The 24,987-nt window shown below is 44.9% G+C and overlaps 1 protein-coding gene across 1 annotated transcript in view; it reads left to right on the top strand.

The window, feature by feature from the left end:
- Window positions 1-24,987, top strand: part of ELOC (elongin C) — a gene marked incomplete at its 5' end in the record, with an annotated part of 381,231 nt that overhangs the window by 302,078 nt on the left and 54,166 nt on the right.

Genomic DNA, 24,987 nt, shown 5'->3' with positions numbered 1-24,987 from the left:
GGCCTTGTGATTGTCTTTTGTGTCTTTTGCGATTTTTCTCTCAAACTTGGCCTTGGATGATTTTCTGAGTGATCGTAGTTTTTTGCTAGTACTGATCAGAGATGCCTTCCCTTTTAGGGATTTTGCTCTGTCATGTAGTAGCTTCCTACTCCTGTTATAAAGTTTTTTTATGGCTGGGGTCCACCAGACCGGGCGCCTGCCTTTGGGGGAATGGGTCTTGGTTTTATTTGTGATTGCATGATCCATACATTCTTGAAGGTGCCCGTAGAAGGCATTTGCAAAGGATTCAGCAGTGTGGGTTGTGGTTTCCACTGGCCCAGGGGCCTTGAAGGATACCACTTCAGTCTTAAGAAGTGTGAAGTTGGCTTTTGAGAAGTTCTTCACTGTGGTCTTTTGTGCAGGGGATGGGGGCGGGATGTGGATTTCCAGTGAGATTAATTTATGGTCTGGTCTTACCAAAGAGGGATATACTTCCGGTGTGGAGCATTTTGTCCCCATGTTTGTGATGATCAGATGTCCTTCAAGAATGCAACTGCAGTCCTGACATATGGGTTGTCCTGCCTCAGGCAGCCCTTTGGTCGGCCAGATTCCAAAGTCTGGGCCCGGCGTCGGCTGATGTCGCCTCCTCCCTGACGTCAGAGCAGCTGGAGTATAAAGGCATCAGACGACACCATCTTCTTCAGTCTTTCTTGCCGCGCGGTGCCCGAAGCAGAAGCAGTTCACAAGTGCCGGTCGGTCAGCTCCTGTGTTTTCAGTTACCGAAGTCATCTAAAAGCTAAGTACCCCATTGGGGAACATTTTTTCTTGCCTCAGCCGATGTCAGAACAAATTGAGAAGTTAATAATTGTTTGTCTTGTGGTAAACAAATACCTCATAAGGACTTCCATTATTACTGCCTCCCTTGTCTGGGCCCAGACCACGACGTCTCGGCCTGTGCTGCCTGTGCTTGCTTTAATAAGCGCACTCTCAGGCGCCGGGCAGAGTTTGCCGAAGACTTTTTTGGCGAATCCTTCGCTTACAACATGCCGTCGGAACAACCGACAGCACAACCTACCAAAAAACGGAAGGACCGCGACCGACATCCTCGGCCCGCGTCTTCCACCGATATAACGCCTAAGCCCTCCGCGAGTGCCGTCCCGAGCGGTAATTCAACCGCTCCAGGCCGACGACACCGCGTTAACTCATCCCTCGGTCTTGGAGATTACACTGGTGCCGGTTGTTGATTTTCCTCCGGAAACCGAAGTTCTGGATCTACCCGACACCATTCCCGTGGACAAAGTTACCCCTGCTCGTGGGGCAGCTAGGCCTCCTGTATCCATGTCAATCGAGGCCTTTGCACGTGCTAAGGCCGCCAGCCAGGCCAAGACCCATCCTAAACCTACTTCTCGGTCCCCTTCTTCTGACAGACAAATCATCTCTCTGGCTGCAGATCTAATCTCTCTTATCAGGGGGTCTCAGCCTCACCCAGACAGAGGTTCAGCCGCCTGCAGAAAAAAGGCCTAGAACTGAGCAGGCAGACAACCTCTCTTCAGATGAAGCCTCTGAGGATTCGGAGCATTCAGATACCCAAGAAGAATCCTTCCAGGCCTATGAGGATTCTGATGCTGAGGAATCTATTCCCTCTGCCTCTCCTCAAGAGGATTTTTCTTTCGGTGAAGTCCTCTACTCCATGAGGGAACATTTTAAGTGGCAGGGTCAGGAATTTTCTGATTCTAGGAAAAGGCAATGTACCTTCCTTAAGTTACCCCAGCACAGACCTTTAGCTATCCCTCCAGTTTTGGATGTCCTGGATGATGTTTTCTCTGACTCCAGTGTTTCCCCTGATTCTCTCCCTCCTGCTCCTGTCAAGCCAGACAGATATTACAGGGTCCCTGACACTCACAAGCATCTCTTTAAGGCCCACTCTGTGGATCTAGAAACTATTTCACAGGGCCCCAAAGGAGTGGCTACCTCCTCAGCCAAGAATCCACTGCCAGCTGACAGGGAAGCAAGGTCCCTGGAGAGATGGGGTAAAAAGTTTATACCTCTTCCACCCTTGCCATGAGGTCACTTAACTGCCTTTTTCATATGTTTCAGTACCAGGATTATTTACTGGATGATTTGCAGAAAAAGATAGCCTCTCCTGAGCCTATAGATAGAAAGGCATTGCAGGATTTGGTTCATAATACCCAGCAGGTTAGTAATCATTTTCTACAGTGTGGTTATGATGCATTGGAGGCTTCATGTAGGGCAGCTATGACAGGGGCTGTTATCCGTAGACATGCTTGGTTGAAAGAACAGCCACTGCCAGATCATGTTAAAGTAAATCTCCTGGACGCACCTCTGGATAAACAGAAGCTTTTTGGTACTAATGCTCAGGATGTGTTGAAATCTATTGAGGAGAAGGCAAAATCAGTACAGACAGTAAAGGATTTCCTCCAGGTTCAGCCACCAAGGTTCAGCAGGAATTGGCCTTCAAAGAATTGGTCCTTTCCAGACTCTGACAAGTTTCAAAGGGGAAAGAACAGGCGTGCACGAGGTAGAGGGCAATACCGAGGCTCCTACAGGGGACGCCAATGGCAACCACAAAATCAGAGAAGTGGCACAGGTAGTTCACCTGCACCACAGGGACAATCGCAATGACTTACCTTTCACTCCGCCTACCAAGGCTCAGAGAAGCACCTCTAGGCGGAAAATTATCTCTGTTCTCAAAAAACTAGCACATTATAACAAAGGACAATTGGATTCTGGACATAATAGACAGAGGTTACAGGTTCCACTTCCATACCTTACCAACAGGACAAGGCATGCCAAACCTGCCACAAAATCAAAGGGCAGAGGCACTCATAGAAGTCTCAAAGCTGTTACAAATAAAAGCAATAGAGAAGGTTCCTCCTCAGGAACAAGGCCAGGGATTTTATTCAAGACTGTTCCTTGTTCCAAGAAAAGAAAAACAATGGAGGCCTATATTGGACTTGTCCGTTCTAAATACTTTTCTCATGGTGCCAAAATTCAAGATGCTGATGTTACAGCAACTTCTTCCCATGCTGGGCAAGGGGTCTTGGCTGGTTACTCTGGACCTCAAGGAGGCATACCTGCATGTCCCTATCAGACACAGTTGCAGAAGATACCTCAGATTTCTTGCAGGAACAGAGCACTATCAATTCTCAGCATTGCCGTTTGGCTTATCTACTGCGCCCAGAGTATTCACGAAATGCCTGGCATCAGTAGTGGCACATTGCAGACTCAGGGATTCAAATATACCCTTACCTGGACGACTGCCTAATACAAGCAGACAGCAAACAGACCTTGATAAAACACTTGGATTACGTCATTCAATTGCTGCAGGCCTTGGGATACACAGTCAACATTCAAAAATCAAAATTACTGCCATCCCAAGAGATTATTTTTCTAGGAGCAAAACTGGACACACAGCTACAAATGGCTTTCCTCACAGAGGAGAAACAAGAGCATTTAACAGCTTACTTCAAAGGCCTAGCAAAATTAACCCACCTGACCGCAAGGAAGACCCTGCAGGCCCTGGGGTTCATGGCATCTTGTATTCTTCTAATCCCTCTGGCAAGACTACACATGAGAAAGCTGCAATGGTACCTAAAAAGCTTGTGGTCGCAACACCGCCACAACCTAGAAGACATAATACCACTCATACCATGCCTGCAAATGAAATTTTTGTGGTGGGCTCAAGGAAGTCACTTAAACGAAGGCATGCTTTTCAACAAACCTCCGACAAGTCAAACTATTACAACAGATGCCTCAGACCATGGATGGGGGGGCGCACATGGACGGCAGATGCATTCAAGGGCAATGGACTCCCATGGAGATGCATCAGCACATAAATCAAAAAGAGATGTTGGCAGTGATGCATGTAATAGAAGCCTTTGGAAAATCTCATCAGCAAGGTCATCTGCTAATAAGGACAGACAACACCACTGTCATGTGGTACATAAACAAACAAGGGGGCACTCATTCCTACCCCCTCTGCAGACTAACAATGATTCTTTGGGAAAAGTCCCTGAAACTGAACATCTACTTGCAATCCCAGTTTGTTCCGGGCAAGGACAATGTTCTGGCAGACAGGTTGAGCAGAAATTTCTTGGATCCACACGAATGGATGCTACACCCACGCATTTTCTCACAAATAGCATCTGCATGGGGAAGACCAGACATAGACCTCTTTGCATCTTATGTCAATCATCACCTGGAAAGGTTCTGCACAAGGATACACCATCCTCTAGCTTGGAGAACGGATGCTCTTTCCTTCAGCTGGAATGCTCTAACAATTTATGCATTCCCTCCTCTACCTTTGCTCACCAAGGTGTTACTGAAGATCAAGGCAGAACAACCAAGAGGAATCTTGATAGCTCCAGACTGGCCAAGGCAACACTGGTATCCACTACTACTGAGCATAACTCGCACCAAACTATGGCCCTTGCCTCAGTGGCCTCTGCTCCTGACTCAACACAGTTACAAGACTGTTCATCAGAACCTGCAAACCTTAAAGCTGAAAGCTTGGAGAGTTCCATGACTCAGACCCATGACTCCCTCTCCGAAAAAGTTCAGGAAATTTTGCTGGAGGCACGCAGACCTTCCACCAGAAAAACCTATTCGGCCAAATGGAAGAGATTCACCATCTGGAATGTCAACAAGGGCCAGGATGCATCACTGATGAACATACCTCCGATATTAGAATACTTGGCAGAAATGTTTCACAGTGGCCTCTCATACTCTTCCATCAAAATCCACGCTTCAGCTATCTCAGCACATTACAACTGTGATCCACCTGTGTTTTCGCATCCCTTGCTAAGACGGCTTATAAGAGGCATAAAGAATATCAAACCTCCAAGGAAGCTACCAATTCCTGCATGGGACCTCAATTACGTCTTGGAAAAATTAACTCTTCCTCCTTTTGAACCAGCAGCATCTTTAGAAATGCAATTTCTCTCTTGGAAAACTGTTTTCCTGTTGGCAATCACCTCAGCAAGAAGAGTCTCGGAGATACAGGCCCTCATGGCAGTTCCTCCTTTTCTCATCTTTCATTGGGGCAGAGTTTCCCTTAGGACCAGTCCTTAATTCATGCCTAAGGTGATATCCAGAGTGTCTCTAAACCAAGCAATTCACCTGCCTACTTTCTTTCCTAACCCTCAAAATAAAGGGGAAAAGCTGCTGCATACTTTAGACATTCACAGACAACTACGCTACTACTTGGACAGAACAAAGTCCACCAGGAAGTCAGACCAACTGTTTGTAGCCTATGCTGCTGGAGTGCAAGGAAAAGCAGTCACCAAACAAACTATCTCAAAATGGATTGGACACTGCATCAGATTCTGTTATTCTTTTCATGGAAAAAGTGTGCCAGCTAATATTAGACCACACTCCACCAGAGCTATGGCCACATCCACAGCTTTTCTAAGAGGAGTGGCTACAAAAGATATTCTAGAGGCTGCTACATGGAGCTCCGTGCATACATTTACCAAACGCTGCAACCTCCCATTATACTCCAGATCCCGAGCAGGCTTTGCTTCGGCAGTCCTGCAGGGCCTTCTAGCTACACCATCTCTTTAGTCCTACCACCCCCAGCTTGGCTATGGTATTCAACCCATATGTCAGGACTGCAGTTGCATTCTTGAAGGACATAGTACAGTTTTGTACCTACCATAAATGTAGATGTCCGATAGATATGCAACTGCAGTCAGGTTTTCTCTCCCTCCTAACCCTCTGTTTTTCCCCTTTTGGGTCCTTTCTCCCCTTGCCTATCAGCTGGGGATATATATTATGGTGTATCTGTTTATTACTGTTGTGCATGTCTGGTTTTATCTGTTTATACATTCACAAAATTTAGCCTTCCTTGGAGGGCACCTGGGGCAAGAAACACTGAAGAAGATGGCGTCGGCTGATGCCTTTATACTCCAGCCGCTCTGATGTCGGGGAGGAGGCGACATCGGCCGACGCCGGGCCCAGACTTTGGAATCTGGCCGACCGAAGGGCTGCCTGAGGCAGGACAACCCATGTCAGGACTGCAGTTGCATATCTATCGGACATCTACATTTATGGTAGGTACAAAACTGTACTGTCTAGTATATTGACTCCTCTTGTGGGAATGGTGACTAGTTGTTCCATTGCATTTGAGTTTATGAATTCTAGGAACCTTTGGGCTAGGGTGTTGGGGCTTGAGTAATGTTCCCAGTCTATGCTTGGGTAGTTGAAGTCTCCCAAAATTATGGTATTTGGAGAGACATTCATACTCTCCAGTGTCTTCAGGAAGGCTGTGTGGGGATGTCCTTCAAGGATGCATCTGCAGTCCTTACAAATGGGTTGTCCTGTCATCAGGCAGCCCTTCGGTCGGCCGGATTCCAAAGTCTGGGTCTGGCCTCGGCTGGTGTCGCACTTCACCCGACGTCATAGCTGCAGTTATTCGGGTATAAAGGCATCAGCCAACGCCATTTTCCCCAGTCTTTCTTGCCGCGTGGCGCCCGAAGCAGAAGCTGTTCGCAAGTGCCGGTCGGTCAGAACCAGAGATTATTACTACCGAATAATTCTACTACTACCGAAGACTACTAAAAAGCTAAGTACCCCGTTGGGGACTCTTTCTTCTCAGCCGATGTCAGAAAAAGTGAATAACTGTTTAACTTGTGGGAAACAAATACCTCATAAAGATTTCCACTCTTACTGCTTACCTTGTTTAGGCCCAGACCACGACGTAGCAGCTTGTCTAGCCTGTGCTTCTTTTAACCGGCGGACGCTTAGACGTCGGTCGGAATTTGCTGATGAGTTTTTCGGCTCCGATTTTGCTTACATTATGCCGTCGGATCCTCCGACTACGCAAATATCTAAAAAGCGCAAGGAAAAGGACCGACACTCGCGGTCCGCGGTTTCGGCCGAAACCGTGGTTAAGCCGACCACGAGTGTCTCTGTTTCGGCTGAAACCGAGCAAGCGGTTCTTCCTTCAGCCGAAAACTTACTCCTACCGAGGCCTCTTCCAACCTGGTGGAATCGGCTTCTGAAATCCCACCTGCTCTTGCAGTTTCTCAGGAATTATCTGACACTATTCACTTGGATATTTCAACCCCTGCACGTGGAGCTGCTAGGCCACCTGCAACCATGTCCATTAAGGCCTTTGCCAGGGCTAAAGCAGCTAAAACTACTAAATCTGTGCCTGTTAAGACCCCCTCTCACAGGCCTAGCTCTATTTCACAAATGCTTAGTCTAGCAGAGGATCTCATTTCTTTAATCCGGGGATCCCAACCTCAACCAGACAGGGCCTCTCACCCACCCCCAGAGAAGAGGCCTAGAGCAGAGCCCCCTGAGCCAGTTTCTACAGATTATTCCTCTGATGACTCAGATAATACAAACCCTCCAGAGGCTCCTTTCTCCCCTTATGAAGACTCTGATGCTGAAGAGTCCATGCCTTCTGCCTCTCCGCCTGAGGAATTTTCCTTTGGGGAAACCTTGCATGCTATAAGGGAACAATTTCAGTGGCAGGGTCAGGATTTTTCAGACTCCAGAAAGAGGCTTAGAACTTTTCTGCATTTACCACAACATAGGCCTTTAGCCATACCTCCAGTCCTTTCTGTTGTAGATGATGCATTTAATGATGCTTGTACTGCTCCTGATTCACTACCTCCGGCCCCTGCTAAGCCTGATAGGTACTACAGGGTCCCGGACACGCATTACCATTTGTATAAGGCTCCTTTTGCAGATCCCGAAACCATCTCCCAGGGACCTAAGGCTGTAGCAGCTACCTCTGCCAAAAACCCCCTCCCCTCTGAAAGGGAATCCAGGTCCTTAGAGAGATGGGGTAAAAAAGTTTACACTTCTGCTACTCTTTCAGCTAGGGCCTTGAACTGTCAGTTTCACATGATCCAGTATCAAGAATTTATGCTAGACCAGTTAACCAAAAAGCTGTCCTCAGATGAATCCTTAGACAAAAAATCTGTTCAGGAAATGGTACATAACATACAGCAAGTCAGTAACCGTTCCTTAAAATGTGGCTATGATTCACTGGAGGCTTCCTTTAGATCAGCCATGACTGGCACAGTTATCAGAAGGCATGCATGGTTAAAAGAGCAGGCCTTACCAGACCATGTCAAATCAAAACTACTAGATGCTCCTATGGACAAGATCAATTTGTTTGGCTCTCCTGCACAACAGGTGCTGAAGAAGATGGAAGAGAAGGCAAAATCTGTCCAAACAGTGAAAGATTTCTTACAGGTCCAACCTCCAAGGTTTAGCAGGAATTGGCCCTCCAAGAATTGGTCCTTTCCAGACTCCTCCAGAGCTCAGAGAGGCAGAAATAGGCGTTCAAGAGGCAGAAGTCAATCCAGGGGTGCCTACAGGGGATGCCAGTGGCAGGGTAACAACCAGCGAGGTACAGACACAGCCACCACCACTACTACAGGACAATCACAGTGACTTGGCTCTGGCACCGCCTACCAGGGAACAACTAGAAGCACCCTTAGGCGGGAAGCTAACTTTATTTTCAGTAAACTGGCATTACATCACGAGACAAGTGGATTTTGCAGACAATAGACCAAGGTTACAGGTTTCACTTCCATACTCTACCAGGGAAGAGAGGAATGCCAAACCTTCCCCCAAATCAAAAGGCAGAAGCTCTAAAACAAATAACTCAATTATTAAGGATGAGAGCTGTGGAAAAGGTACCATCTATGGAGCAAGGACAGGGATTTTACTCCAGACTCTTCCTGGTACCAAGAAAAGAAAGCAAATTGAGACCTATTCTCGACCTGTCCACTTTAAACATATTCCTCATTGTTCCAAAATTCAAAATGCTGACCCTACAGCAGCTTCTTCCCATGCTGGGCAAGGAGTCTTGGCTGGTAACTCTAGATCTCAAGGAGGCATACCTGCACGTCCCCATACGACCAAATTGCAGAAGATACCTCAGATTTCTTGCAGGATCAGAGCATTATCAATTCTCAGCATTGCCCTTTGGCTTATCTACTGCACCCAGAGTGTTCACGAAATGCCTGGCATCAGTAATTGCTCATTGCAGGCTTCAGGGAATCCAAATCTACCCTTACCTGGACGACTGCCTGATACAAGCGGACAACAAAAACAAGCTAGCAGAAGACTTGAAAAGGGTCATTTACCTACTACAAGCCCTGGGATATACAGTCAATATAAAAAAGTCAAGGCTGATACCATCCCAAAGGATAACCTTTTTGGGTGCAGAGCTGGACACAGCGAAACAAATGGCATTCCTGACAGTAGAAAAACAGGAGCAACTCCCTCTCTACTTCTTGGCATTAACAAAGCAGAACCATCTAACAGCAAGAAAAGTCCTGCAAGCCTTGGGTTTCATGGCATCCTGCATAATATTGGTTCCACATTCCAGACTGCATATGAGAAAGTTACAGTGGTACCTAAGAAATTTATGGTCTCAGCACAAGCACAGCCTAGAAACCCAAATTCCAATAATTCCATGCCTGAAGCAAGAATTCCAATGGTGGGCTCAGGCCTGTCAATCAAAGGACTACCCTTCCACAACACTCAACCCAGCCAAACCATCACAACGGACGCCTCAGACCTCGGTTGGGGGGCCCACATGCTGGACAAGTGTATACAAGGTTTATGGTCTCAAGACCAGCTACACCTACACATAAATCAAAAGGAAATGCTGGCAGTAAAACTGGCAATTCAGACATTCAGACCATTTCTTCAACAAGGTCAACTGTTGATAAGGACAGACAACACCACAGTTATGTGGTACATCAACAAACAGGGAGGCACACACTCGTGCCCTCTATGCCGGATGGCAATGGACCTCTGGAATGTGGCCCTGAGCTACAACATTCAGTTACAAGCAATTTTTGTACCAGGAAAAGAAAACATTCTAGCAGACATACTAAGCAAACTACCACGGATGCCCACGAATGGATGCTGCATCCGGACATCTTCAAAACCATTACGAGAAAATGGGGACTCCCAGAAGTAGACTTATTTGCATCCCCACTCAATCAACAACTAAAGAAATTCTGCACAAGGACGTACCACCCACTTGCTTGGAAGGTGGACTCCCTATCTTTCAGTTGGAAAAACCTGACAGCATATGCATTCCCACCACTTCCTTTGATGCACAAAGTGCTATTGAAGATCAAAGAGGACCGTCCAAGGATCATTCTGATAGCTCCAGACTGGCCAAGACAACATTGGTACCCATTACTGAGGAGCATGTCTCGGGAACAAATATGGCCCCTGCCCCTAGTTCCCTTGCTATTAACACAGAACAACTACAACACCCTGCATCCAAACCTGAAAACACTGCAGCTGACTGCCTGGAACATTGCATAACATCAATTAACCCAAATTTATCCCAAAGGGTTAAAGGCATTATCTTGGAGGCTCGCAGACCCTCAACAAGGAAAAATTATGCAGCAAAATGGAAAAGATATCTCATTTGGAGTACTGCAAAAGGAGAAAATGTGTCACTGGTAAACATAGCCAACATCCTGGAATACTTGGCAGAGCTCTTCCACAAAGGCCTGTCCTATTCTTCCATTAAGATTCATGCATCAGCTATTTCAGCAGAATACGACTTGGATCCTCCAGTCTTCTCACATCCTCTGCTCAGGCAGTTTCTGAGAGGAATTAAAAATGTAAAACCACCTAGGAAGCCACCATTGCCAGCATGGGACTTGAACTTTGTGCTAGAAAAATTGACACTCCCTCCTTTCGAACCAGCAGCAACAGCAGGATTACAATACTTATCATGGAAAACTGCTTTCCTGCTGGCAATCACTTCAGCAAGAAGGGTATCTGAGCTACAGGCATTAATGGCAGTACAGCCCTTCCTGATCTTCCATCAAGATAGTGTCCATGAGAACAAATCCTACTTTTATGCCTAAGGTGGTCTCCAGAGTATCCTTAAATCAGGCTATCCACCTACCTACATTCTTCCCCAACCCACAGAACAGGGGAGAAAGACTGTTGCACACCTTGGATGTACATAGACAATTACGCTACTACCTGGACAGGACCAAGGGCAATAGAAAAACTGACCAGCTACTGGTAGCATATGCAACAAGAATGGAAGGAAAAGCAATTTCAAAACAGACAATCTCTAAGTGGATAGGAAATTGCATTAGATTTTGTTACTCCTGCCATGGGAAGAAAACTCCAGAAAACATCAGGCCTCACTCTACAAGGGCTACAGCCACTACCACAGCTTTTCTACGAGGAGTGGCTACCAAAGACATTTTAGAGGCTGCTACTTGGAGCTCCGTGCATACATTTGCCAAGCATTATAATTTACCTCTATACTCTAGATCCCGAGCAGGTTTTGCCACTGCTGTATTGCAAGGGATCTTAACTACACCATAATTTTATTTCTCCTCCTCCCCCAGTTTGGCTATGGTATTCTACCCATTTGTAAGGACTGCAGATGCATCCTTGAAGGACATAGTACAGTTTTGTACCTACTATAAATGTAGATGTCCGATAGGAATGCATCTGCAGTCAGGATTACCCACCCTCCTTCCCCTCTGTGGTACTCCTAGGGTATTTGCCCATCTTGTAGCTAGCTGGGGGAATCTATTATGGTGTATTTGTTTGTATATATGTACATACATGCTTATATTTTGTTTGCTCTCTCCTATTTGGAATCATTTGCATTTATCCAAATTTAGCCTTCCTAGAGGGCACCTGGCATCTGGGGCAAGAAACACTGAGGAAAATGGCGTCTGCTGATGCCTTTATACCCGAATAACTGCAGCTATGACGTCGGGTGAAGTGCGACACCAGCCGAGGCCAGACCCAGACTTTGGAATCCGGCCGACCGAAGGGCTGCCTGACGACAGGACAACCCATTTGTAAGGACTGCAGATGCATTCCAATCGGACATCTACATTTATGGTAGGTACAAAACTGTACTTTCCTGAGTTTGAGAGGGTGGTCTGTAGCATGCTACAAACTGTAAGGCAGTTTTGCCTATGGTTAGTTGCACCTGGATGGTCTCCTATGCTTCGTGCGTTGCCACTAACCTGGAGGTGTGGGTATCTTTGAATATGGATACTCCCCCTCCTTTTGTGGTTCAGTCCAAGTTTTGGGGCCGGAAAGCATGATATGAGGTAAAACCTGATAGTGCTGGGGTGCTCTCTGTTTCAGTCACTGCACAGACCTCGATGTTCTCCATACTGAGGAGGGCTTCGAGGGCATGCATCTTGAGGTTTAGACTTCTGGCATTGAGCAGCATTACCCTTAGTTTTTTTCCACTTGTGTTTTCTAGGGAGGTAGGTTTGTCATTTGAGCCTTGCCTAAAAAAGGCACTATGGGGGTGGCAAGAGCCTTGGCCAATATCCGGAAGCCCAGGGGTGACAGGTGCTAGCCATCCCTTGCGAAGCAGCGTGGCTTGTCAAGCATGTCATCCCAAGCAGACAGACATTGGATCCCCTTAGAAAGACACCAGTAATTAAGCCAATTGTTAAAACTGATCATTTTGTCTTTGTACTGTGGCATCATTCTTGGTGAGGGTAAGATGCTGGTCAGGGTCATACCGGCCTGGGCTACATAATTAGAGAGCTCTTCTGTCTCTTTTCATGTAGTCCAGGGAGGTACGTCTCGGGTCGTTCACACCGGCATGTACAATGACTGAGTCATATTTGTACTTGCTGTGGAGTGACCTGAGTGCTTGTGTTATGTGGCGGATTCTAGCTCCCGACAGGCAGCTTACTGTGACCTTTACCTTGTTCAGTCTGGTGAGCGGGACGTCAGTGTGTCTGACTATGGAGTCACCTATTACAAGTGTGTCTGGCATGTTGTTTGGCCTTAAGGGCTGTGACTGTTCAGCACATTGACTTTGTGAACTATGTGTTGCATGTGCTATTGCTTGAGGTGGTGGTTGCTTGGGTGTCTGCTTTGGAGGCCTCTGTTGCTTTGGTAGATTTTTAATCAGCACCTCCGAGTATGTTTTTGTGTGTTTGTGTTTGGTTTGCAGTTTTGATAGTTCTATGTGAGACTGGGTTTGTGGTGTGCGTGGTTACCTTCTCCTCCTGACTGGTCTTGCCAGTACTGAATTGAGAGAGCTCAGCCTCCAGTTTGGCTATATAGTTGCATCTCTCGCATATATTTGTATTTGTTGGGAGGAGGAGAGGGTTGTCTGTGTACATGAGGCAATTGTAACATTGCCTCAAGATTCCCAGATTCACCATCTGAACAGGAGAGGATGCCAGCAACTGACCCTTCGACATGCTAGAAATAGTGAAAAAGATTGCTGTGTAACTGAGTCAGAAAGGACCTATAGGGAAATGGGTACTCGAGGGAGTTTAGGTGAATGAAGTACTTAAGAGTGCTTTACCTGTATAAAAAGTGCTTTAGGAGCAAGTGCTGAGCTTTTCAGATAGAGTATAGGCTGTTTAGATTGCAAGTAGAACAGTTCTAAGGGAAAAATTGAAGAGCAGAGTTTACGGAGCCAGAAATACTTTAAACTTGATTAACCGGCGCTGCCCGATGCTGCTCTATGAGCAACTTCGCGCTAAAGCGCGCAAAAGCGGGCTTTATAGCAGGGGGTTGAAAAGAGCCAGGAATTTACCCAAAATGGCCAATAAGCTACAAGTTGCTGGGCTGGAACCAATCCTCTAGGGACAAATAGGTTGCTCAGTGCTCCCCACTCCCACTGGTGAACAAAGAAGCTTCCTCTTATCCAAATAAGGATAATGGATAGCACAGGAACTAAGACAAAGCCCAGAGATCAGCAAAGTCTGAAGACTGGACTATTCTAGTTCAGAAAAGCGGGAAAACAAGGATTTTTTTTGTTTTGTTTTTTTCTTTTTTTTTTTTTACAGAGAATGGAGAAAAAGATACAGTAACAAACAGTAAATGCTATAAAACGGCTAGCGCACTTGAGTGTGTTAGCCTAGCAATTAAATTAAACAAAAAATGACTTTTTAAAGTGCTAACAGTATAAATTCAACACAAGTACAGTAAAAACAATATGCAGAGCTCTTAAGCGAAATGCAGTCGAGATGCAGTAATTTAAGCGAAATCCAGAAAAAATACTTATAAATCCAGGAAAGTCACTCTTTCACTCTCTGCTGCTTGTAGAACTCTGCAGGACACCACGAGGAGCTGTGCCGAGTCTCACCCTCTCTTAAGACAGTTCCTCAGAGGGGCTAAGAATTTAAGACCTCCAAGGAAACAACCAATACCTGCTTGGGATCTTAATTTCATTCTGGAAAAACTGACCTTGCCTCCCTTTGAGCCAGCTGCCTCATCAGATTTGCAATATTTGTCCTGGAAAACAGCTTTCCTTCTGGCTATAACCTCAGCTCGTAGAGTTTCAGAATTACAGGCTCTCATGGCTGTCCAGCCTTTTGTCTTCCATCAGGACAGAGTTTCCTTGCGTACCAACCCGTTCTTTATGCCTAAAGTGGTATCCAGGGTAGCTTTAAATCAGGCCATACATTTACCTACTTTTTATCCTAATCCTCAAAACAAAGGGGAGAGATTACTGCATTCCTTGGACATCCACAGACAACTGCGTTATTATTTGGACAGAACAAAGCCTTTCAGAAAATCAGAACAGCTCTTTGTGGCCTATGCGGTAGGAGCTCAAGGAAAGCCAATTTCCAAACAGAATCGCAAAATGGATAGCCCACTGCATACGCTTTTGCTTTTCCTTTCATGGCAAAACTGTACCTACAGGCATTAGAACTCATTCCACCAGGGCCACAGCCACCTCTGCAGCCTGCCTTCCTCAGAGGAATTCCTACCAAGGATATTTTGGAAGCAGCCACTTGGAGTTCTGTGCATACCTTCTCCAAACACTACAACCTACCATTATACTCCAAATCTAGAGCAGGCTTTGCCACTGCAGTCCTGCAGGGCATTTCGGCTCCTCCTAGTTCCACCTAGTGCCTACCACCCCTTTCTTAGCTTTGGGATTCTACCCATCTGTTATGACTGCAGCTGTATGCACGATGAACATAGTACAGTTTTGTACGTACCATAAATGTAGATGTTAGAGTGCTAATACAGCTGCAGTCCAGGTTTCCCTCCCTCCTTCCCCTCTTGGGACAGGCCTATAGGCTAGCACATCATCATACAACCGGATTGGGGTATTCATTTATGATGCATTTGCTTGCAACTACTGTATTTTGATTATATTGCACTGCATTATTACACAAAATTATATATTGCCTTCCTTCTGGGGGCACCTGACATCTGGGGCAAGAAAAACTGAAGAAAATGGCGTCGGCTGGTTCCTTTATACCCCTGTCGCACTGACGTCAGGGAAGAAGCGACGACAACTGACGCCAGACCTAGACTTTGGAATTCGGCCGACCGAGGACCCACCTGATGGCAGGAGAACCCATCTGTTATGACTGCAGCTGTATTAGCACTCTAACATCTACATTTATGGTAGGTACAAAGCTGTACTTTCTCTGCACTGCCTTTTGGCTTATCTACTGCACCCAGGGTCTTCACAAAATGCCTGGCACCAGTAATTGCATACTGCAGACAGAGGAATTCAAATGTATCCATACCTGGACGACTGCCTCATCCAAGCAGAAAGCAAGGACATCCTCTTACAACATCTGGCTTTTGTAAAACATCTTCTAAGTTGCCTGGGGTACACAGTAAATGAAAAGAAATCAAAACTAGTACCCTCACAAAATGACATTCCTGGGTGCCAGCTTGAATACAACGGCCCAGAAGGCTTATCTGACGCCAGACAAACAGCTACAACTGACTCACTATTTCAAAACAATGGAAACAAAGACCCAACTACCTGCAAGAAAAATTCTGCAGGCCTTGGGCTTCATGGCATCTTGCATACTACTAATACCATTTGCAAAGCTGTATATGAGGAAATTACAGTGGTACCTAAAAAGCGTATGGTCTCAACACAGCCACAGCTTGGACACAATATCTCTCATTCCGTGCCTACAACAGGAGTTTCTGTGGTAGTCACAGGCATGTCACCTCAACAAGGGTCAGCCTTTCACCTTGACCCAGCCAGGCAAACTATGACAACAGATGCATCGGACTACGCCTGGGGGGCACGCATGGCAGGACAGTGCGTTCAAGGCATATGGACTGCAGATCAAAGGAATCTGCACATCAATCAAAAAGAGATGCTAGCTGTACAGAATGCTCTGACAGCCTTCAAGAATCTATTACATCCAGGACAACTTACAATAAGGATGGACAACACCACAGTAATGTGGTACATAAACAAGGGGGTACACAAAAGGGGGGTACACACTCCTACCCTCTATGCAGGCAAGCAATGACCTTGTGGAACACAGCTCTGGCTTACCAAGTTCAGTTACAAGCTCAATTCCTGCCAGGAAAAAAAGAACACATTGACAGACGACCTCAGCAGAAACATCCCCACGAGTGGAAACTGGATCCACAAGTATTTGCAATGATAACTCAAAAATGGGGCCTTCCAGACTGACTGGCAAACAGGTCCATCAGCTAACAAAATTTTGTACAAGGGCACTTCACCAAGCTTGGAAAGTGGACGCACTCTCATTCAGTTGGAAAAACCTGACAGTATATGCCTTCCCTCCATTGCCTCTCCTCACAAAGGTGCTCCTGAAAGTCAGAAAGGAGAGACCACAACTGATACCAATAGCCCCAGACTGGCCACGCCAGCACTGGTACCCACTATTGAGGAATATGGCCCAGGGCCCACCTTGGATTTTACCACAAATTGCCCATTTGCTCACACAGCAAAACAATCAGATTCTTCGCAGCCAGCTCAAAACCTTAAATCTAGCTGCATGGCAAATCACCTAAGCATCCAGCCAGCTCCTCTTTCCCAAGCAGTTATGGATGTTATTCTGGAAGCTAGGAGGCCCAGCACCAGGAAGGCCTATTCGGACAAATGGAAAAGGTTTTGTGCTTGGAACCAAGCTGAAGGCCAAAACACTCTTCAGCCTCACATGCCTCAGATTCTACAGTATTTAACTGAGATGTTGCACAAAGGACTTTCTTTTTCTTCCATTAAAATCCATGCATCAGCTATTTCAACCCACTACAACACGGATCCACCCTTATTTTCGCATCCACTTCTAAGGCAGTTCCTCAGAGGGGCAAAAAACATAAGGCCCCCCAGGAGAGCACCTACACCAACATGGGACCTCAATTTTGTTCTGGAAAAACTTACGCTACCTCCCTTTGAACCAGCTTTCTCTGCAGATCTACAGTTTCTATCATGGAAGACTGCCCTGCTGCTAGCAATATCTTCAGCTAGAAGAGTCTCGGAGCTGCAGGCACTAATGGCAGTGGAACCTTTCCTCATTTTCCATCAAAACAGTGTTTCTCTAGGAACTAATCCTTCCTTCATGCCTAAGGTGGTTTCCAGTGTGGCTTTAAATCAAACCATCCACTTACACACCTTCACAAATCCACAGAACAAAGGAGAAAGACTCCTGCATTCCTTGGACATTCACAGGCAACTTCATTACTACTTGGATAAAACTAAGGCTTTCAGAAAATCTGACCAGCTCTTTGTATCCTGTGCTACAGCTTCACAAGGGAAGGCTATATCAAAACAAACCATTTCCAAATGGATAGGACATTGCATTCAGTTTTGCTATACCCATCATGGAAAACAAGTTCCTGCTACCATTAGGCCCCACTCTACTAGGGCAACAGCTACATCTACAGCCTTCCTCAGGGGGGTTCCAACCAAGGAGATTTTGGAAGCTGCAACTTGGAATTCAGTACACACCTTTACCAAACACTATCACTTACCACTTTAAGACTAGAGCTGGCTTCGCCACTGCAGTTCTGCAGGGCCTTCTAGCCTCCTCTAACCCTCTATAACTCCTCCACCCATCCTTAGCTTTGGGATTCTACCCAAGTGTGATGACTGCAGCAGGGTAACACGAACATAGTACAGTTTTGTACCTACCATAAATGTAGATGTTAGAGTGTGCACCCTGCTGCAGTCCAGGTTACCCTCCCTCCATCCCCTCTGACCTAACTGGCTAAATCTCTACAATACCTTCCTGATGAATTTACTTATAGCTGGAGGGATTTTGTGTTTGTGCAAAAATTACTTAATTTGGTACTCATTACTGACCACCCTTTTTGGGACACCTGACATCTGGGGCAAGAAAAACTGAAGAAAATGTCGTCTGATGCATTATATATACTCCTGGCGCACTGACGTCAGGGAAGAAGTGACAGCAACTGATGCCGGACCAAGGTTCATAGGTTCTTACTAGGCTATCTGCCCTAGGGCATTTATAAGCCTAGCCAGAGTGTGTGTGGCTTTCACCACCCCTTAGGATGAGAATACTATACCCATTAGTTTGCTGTGCCTCTGTCCAGCAGTGATACAGAGATGATTCCGGGTAAACCTCGATCTCCCATCCACTCGTCAAGATTTCTCTTGAACAGAGTCAGTGAGGGGCTCTGCCTCACATGGACTGGGATTCTGTTCCATAGTGTAGGGAGTCTCTGGGTGATGAATCTGTCCCTCCAGCACGTCCTATTTATATCCGTGTTGAGGTTTAAGCCTCTTGCTCTCGTGGTTCTGGTGGATTTGGATTTTTTGAGGTGGAGCATGTCCATTAATTCCGGGTTGGACATGGCCTTGTATGTCAGGCACAGATCACCTCTGAGCAGGCGGTATGCGACTGAATAGAGCTGGAGTTTCTTCAGTCGGGCATCATTATGACATATGTTTGAGCCCCTTTATCCTTTTGGTGAGGAACTTTTGGGGTCTTTCCAACTGCTGCAGGTGTCGTGTAAGGTACATTCCGAATGGGGCGTTGTACTCAATCATTGGTCTGATAAGTGAAGAGTACAGGGGTACAATGACCTCTCCTGATCTGGATGTGAATCCCTTCATGATCAGGTGGGCAATGTAGAAGGTCTTCCTAACCACTTTGGCAATGTGAGTGTCAAAAGGGAGGTTACTGTCAACTTGGGTTCCCAGGTCCCTGATAACTTCTTCCGTGTTTAATGGATTACCACCTATGTGGTAATTAGGGGTTACCTTGTTTTTCCCAAAGGGTATGACTATACATTTTTTTGGCATTTAGCTTAAGGCCATGGCTCTGGCACCAGTTATCCATTTCTATGAGACCTTTCTGGAGGATGTCTGTGTCTGATGGAGTGTCAATTATGGTGCTCAGTTTGCAGTCATCTGCAAATTTTGTCAGCCACAATCCCCCTATGTTTGCCTGCACTTCAGAAAAATAAATGCCGAACAAGAGGGGGCCCAGGACTGAGCCCTGTGGGACACCGCTTGTGACCGGCTTAGAGTCTGACATGGCACCAGCAACTCTAACCCTGTGTGTTCTGTCCTTGAGCCAGTTTGCAACCCATCTTGTGACATATGGGTTTACATCTAAGCTGGTGAGCTTTTCTATGATGCCCAGTGGGGTATTGTGTCGAGCGCTTTGCTAGGTCAAGGTAGGCTGTGTGAATTGCCTTACCCTCATCAATGGCCTTAGTGACTGTTTCGAAAAAGTCGACCAAGTTCAAGAGGCAGGATCTGCCCTTGACAAAGCCAAATTGGGTAGGATCCAGTGTCTGTAGGTCCCCAATGTCTTTATTTATGAGTTCCATTATGATCCTCTCCATAGCTTTGCAGACAAGGCTCATCAAGCTTATGGGGCGGTAATTTCCAGGGTCCGTAGAAGCACCGCCTTTGTGGAGTGGGACCACAGTTGCCGTACGACATACTTTGAGTTGGTATCCTGTAGTAAGGCTAAGATTAAACAGCAGCCTTATGTGTGGGTTTAGTTCCTCATTGAGTTCATGTAGCACACAGCCGGGGACACCGTCCGGTCCCATTGATGCTGTGTTTTTTGCTTTAGAGAGAGCAGCTCTCACCTGGGCATCTGAGATGTTTGGGAGGCTAGACTCTGGTGGGATAGATATTTCTCCTTTTAGGGGGGAGGGAGGGGAGAAATTTGCACTGAACCTGTCTGCTAGTATGTTGGCAATGTCTGTGGGTTCAGTGATTTTTTTTTTATCATTTTGCATTTATGGTAGGTACAAAACTGTACTTTTCTGGCTGGGGGCTAGTCATTATCAATTCACAGCCCTGCCCTTTGGTCTCACCACAGCCCCCAGTGTGTTCACCAAATGTATGGCAGTGGTCTCGGCTCACCTGAGCCTCTTGGGATTCCGGGTGTTTCCATATCTGGACAACTGGCTCCTCACCACCACCTCCAGGCATCAACTAATCCTAGCAAGAGGCTACACCGTACACCTTTGCTCCCAGTTGGGTATTACCCTCAATTTCAAAAAATCTACTCTATCGCCCTCGCAGCATATTACATTTATAGGGGCAGAACTAGACACTGTCAACGCAAGGATCAGGTTGCCCCAGTCAAGAATCACAACTCTAAAAGATCAATTATCCAGGCTTAGCCCGCAACAAAGCTCCAGCGTCCCAAATACTACAGCTTTTAGGCACAATGGCAGCCACTTTGATAGCAGTCCCGTTAGGCCGCATGCACATGCGAATTCTCCAGTGGTTACTTTTCGCGCAATGGTCGTACCAGCAACTACCCATGTCACACGAGATCCGGTTAACCAATCTTGGCAAGAAAGATCTCCGCTGGTGGTTGCACAGCGACCAAGTAATAATAGGGCCTCCCTTCGTTCTTGCCCAACCCACAGCCACAGTGACCACGGATGCTTCCCTGATAAGGTGGGGGGGCTATTTCAGGGAAAGACTGTCCAAGGCACTTGGTCAAACATGGAAACGCACCTGCATATAAATGTCGTAGAGCTGAGAGCGGTTGTGTTAGCGTTGCAACACTTTCATGACTCTCTTCCTCCAGGCACAATTGCTATCCAGACGGACAACATGTCGGTTGTCTGGTACATCAACAAACAAGGGGAGCAGATTGTACCCTTTATGCCGGGAGGCCCTAAGGATTTGGCAAGGGGCTGTATCCACCAGACGCTTTCTGATAGCAACGGACATCCAGCATGATAGTGGTCAAACTAAGCAGAGCCATGCTGTTGCCTCGCGAGTGATCTCTCAATCAACAAGTAGCGGAAAACATTTTCTGCAGATGGGGCCAGCCTTGCTGTGACCTATTTGTGTCTCCCATAAATGCCAAATGCAGCTGCTACTTTGCCCTTTATCCCCCACCAGGGAAAGAACCGAGGGATGCGCTTGTACACCATTGGCCCCCGGGTCTCCTATATGCTTTTCCGCCAATACCTCTAATTCCCAAATTCATGCAGAAAGCCAGAAGTCTGGGAAGGACTGTGATTTTAATAGTCCCGTCTTGGCCTCTGCAGTTTTGGTTTCCCTTCCTGTGGAAATATCAACTGGAAGAACCATGGATCCTGGACCCAGTGCCGGATCTTTTGACTCATTCGGGAGTTCTCCATCCCTCCCTCCCGTCCCTGAAACTGACAGCTTGGCTGCTCTGATTCCCACACTAGCTAGGTCACATGAGTTGTCTTCTGTGGTCCAACATATAGTTTCATCTCATAAGCTATCTACCAGGAAACTATATAACGGGAAATGGAAACGATTCATTCACTGGGCTTCTCAACATGACACGGACCCTTATGCAGCACCTATCCATATCATTTTAGAGTTCTTGTCGTCGTTCCATGATGGCGCGGCTGCTGCCCCCATTAGAGTTCAATTGGTTGCTATCTCAAACTTCCATGTAGGCTTCAACGGTTCTAACATCATGTCGCATAGACTTTGTAAAGCATTTTTAAAAGGGACCCATCTCAGGCCACCTATTGGGCATCTTGTCTACCCCTGGAATTTGAATCTGGTTTTATCCCAACTAATGCTTGCCCCCTTTGAACCTGCTTCATCTTGTCATTCCAAGTTTTTGTCTTGGAAAGCCTTATTCCTGGTAGCCATTACGTCTGCACGCAGGGTCTCCGAACTTCAAACCTTGTCCTTCAAACCCCCATATTTGATTTTTCATTCTGATAGGGTGTCCCTCAGGACTAATCCTACCTTTCTTCCCAAGATCGCTTCGAAAGTAATTTGAATCAGTCCATTGAGCTCCCAACCTTCTTCAAACACCATACCAACAAACTAGAATATGTTACACAAGCTGAGGTTCTATCTGGATAGAATTAAGGATTTCAGACTTATCGGATCAACTCTTCGTGTCTTGTGCAGAAAATAAAAAATGGTGTCTCTGTATCAAAAATCACATTATCCAAGTGGCTCTCTGATTGCATCAGATTCATTTATGCTTCTACTAACAGCCATTAGAAACCAACGTCAAAGCCCATTCTACACGAGCTGTTACTACATCATTGGCTCATGCAGCTCGTTTACCTTTAGATACCATCTGTGCAGCTGCCACGTGGTCAAAACCTCACACATTTATCACTCATTACAAAGTGGATAAGACCTCCAGGGGCAGGGCTACGTTTGGTTCCACTGTGCTCAGGAATGTTCTCCCGTAAGACACCCAGGATTAGGGTGCTTGGGACGCTACCCATGTGTAAGAACAAAACTGCAAGATAGAACAACTTCACATAAAGAAGTTATGTCCTTACCATAGCGTTCCATGTGAGTTGTTCATCTCGCCTTTTTGTTCTTACATTCCTGCCCACCTTCCCCCTCCAGTTGAGTGAGATGGTTGCCTTGGTAGATTAGTCCAGCTGTCGGTCTGTTTAGACATTCCAGCTCTGCTTCTCTTCCCCTACTCTTATAGTTTTCTAAGTAGGTAGACTTTATAGTCTTATTCTGTCCATAGGCTGTCTTGGTTGCAGCATACTAGATCTGGGGATTCGTAGCAAGGCATCATGAGATATTTACTGGGTCTCTAGCTTCTCTGAGAGTCTGAGCTTCAAAAGCGGCCGATTCGGAGCCGAGGGATCTGCTCCGACCCATGTGTAAGAACAAAAAGGCGAGATAAACAACTCACATGGAACGTTATGGTAAGGACATAACTTATTTTATCTCTGCAATTGAAATGTTTATACCTACTTTTCACTTGAGTCGGCCATGCCACACTGAACCACTAATCTTGAAAATAACCCCCAAAGCCAATGCCCCTTGCTGCATCTGTAAACACTGAAGCGGTAGTTTGCTGTCTCTCTCCTGCAAAATTGCTGTCCCATTGTAATCGAATAAGAAACGCAGCCACCCTAAATCCTCCATGCCCTGTGAAGCCCTAATCCGGTGGTGTGGCCTTGTGCCACCCAGACCATTTAGCAGCCAAACACCTCATAAATGAATGCCCAACAAGGGTCAGTTTGCATGCAAAGTTCATCAGCCCCATTAATTATTCGTCCTGTGTACCCCTAAAAGGGGATGTGGCATGCAAAAGTTTATTCTGGGGGCGGGGGTCTGAGATACTAAACATGTCTTGGCCGTGCAGTTTGTCTTCTGGATGCCATGCACTGATGCCTAAATTTACATTGCAATTGATTTCAATAATGGCTAGGTGAGTTAACTTACCAAAATTAAGTATACATACATATACACATGTATGTACATACACGCATACATACTTATAAACACAAAGTTATACAGTATATGCATACATATATAAATACAAATACAGAAATATCCATACATATAGGTACACATATTAGGCATCCATATATATGATACACACCCACACCATATTCATACTTATATCTATACATATATATTGCATATGTGTAATACATATAAACATATGCATACATATACCCATATATATATATACATCTCTGTTCTTATACACATACATATATATCAATACACATGCATAAATACACACGCACATGTGTATGTATATATTTATATATATATATATATATATATATATATATATATATATATATATATTTATATATTTATATATAATTATATTTATATTTATATATATTTATATTTATATATATTTATATATATATATATATATATTTATATTTATATATATATATATTTATATATATATATATATATATATATACATATATATTTATATATATTTATATTTATATTTATATTTATATATATATATTTATATATTTATATATATATTTATATTTATATTTATATATATATTTATATTTATATATATATATATATATATATATATATTTATATATATATATATATATATATATATATATATATATATATTTCTATATAAATATAAATATATATTTCTATATATATATATAGTACACATATATGCACACATCCATGCTCTTATACACGTGTGTGTGTGTTTGTGTGTGTGTGTGTGTGTGTGTATGTGTATGTATGTGTATATATATATATATATATATATATATATATATATATGTATGTGTATGTGTGTGTGTATATATATATATATATATATATATATATATATATATATATATACATACATACATACATACACACACACACACACACACACACACACACACACACACACACGCGTGTACACATGCACCCACGTGCACTTTATACAATTGCTCCTTGTATTTAGATATCGGATGCAGCATTTAGATTTGCTTGACTACATATCTGCTACCATACTCCTGAAATGTCTTTTATTTGTTTTAACCACTTTGTTTCATGCCAACATTTGTACATCTGGTTGCTAGGGAAGGTCATCAGAGTGTATATAGCCCTGACCCATCTTCCTGAATATCTTGAAATGGAGATCTGCAGAATAATGCAAAATGTTTCAAAGATGCTAACTGTCACTGAGTAGAAATTTACTACAGAACAAGCTAAACCATATAGCCTGCATGACAACACTGCATAATAACACCATGTAAACTACCACAGCCAACACCCGAAGTGAATTCTCAGGGTTTTTTTTTTTTTTTTAAATACTCGGAACATGCATACAGTCACAGCATCTATCGTCCTCTAACAAATTTCTAAGTGAATTTCATTAATGCTTACAAATTTATTTGTTTTTGCCCAAAATTCTTAAACCAAGAAGTAGAAAGTAGTGTTGCAACCTCTACCTAATGACAGAGGACCTTATGGCTATCACCATAGATGAATTATTATTATTATTGTCATCATCGGCAAGACTGCATTTGCACGTCTATCAACTTACAAAA

Source organism: Protopterus annectens, chromosome 3.part1, assembly GCF_019279795.1.
Source record: "Protopterus annectens isolate FY-2018-M chromosome 3.part1, PAN1.0, whole genome shotgun sequence".
Taxonomy (NCBI): domain Eukaryota; kingdom Metazoa; phylum Chordata; order Ceratodontiformes; family Protopteridae; genus Protopterus; species Protopterus annectens.
Note: the sequence above shows the minus strand (reverse complement) of the source record. Positions and strands in the feature narration are given on the sequence as shown.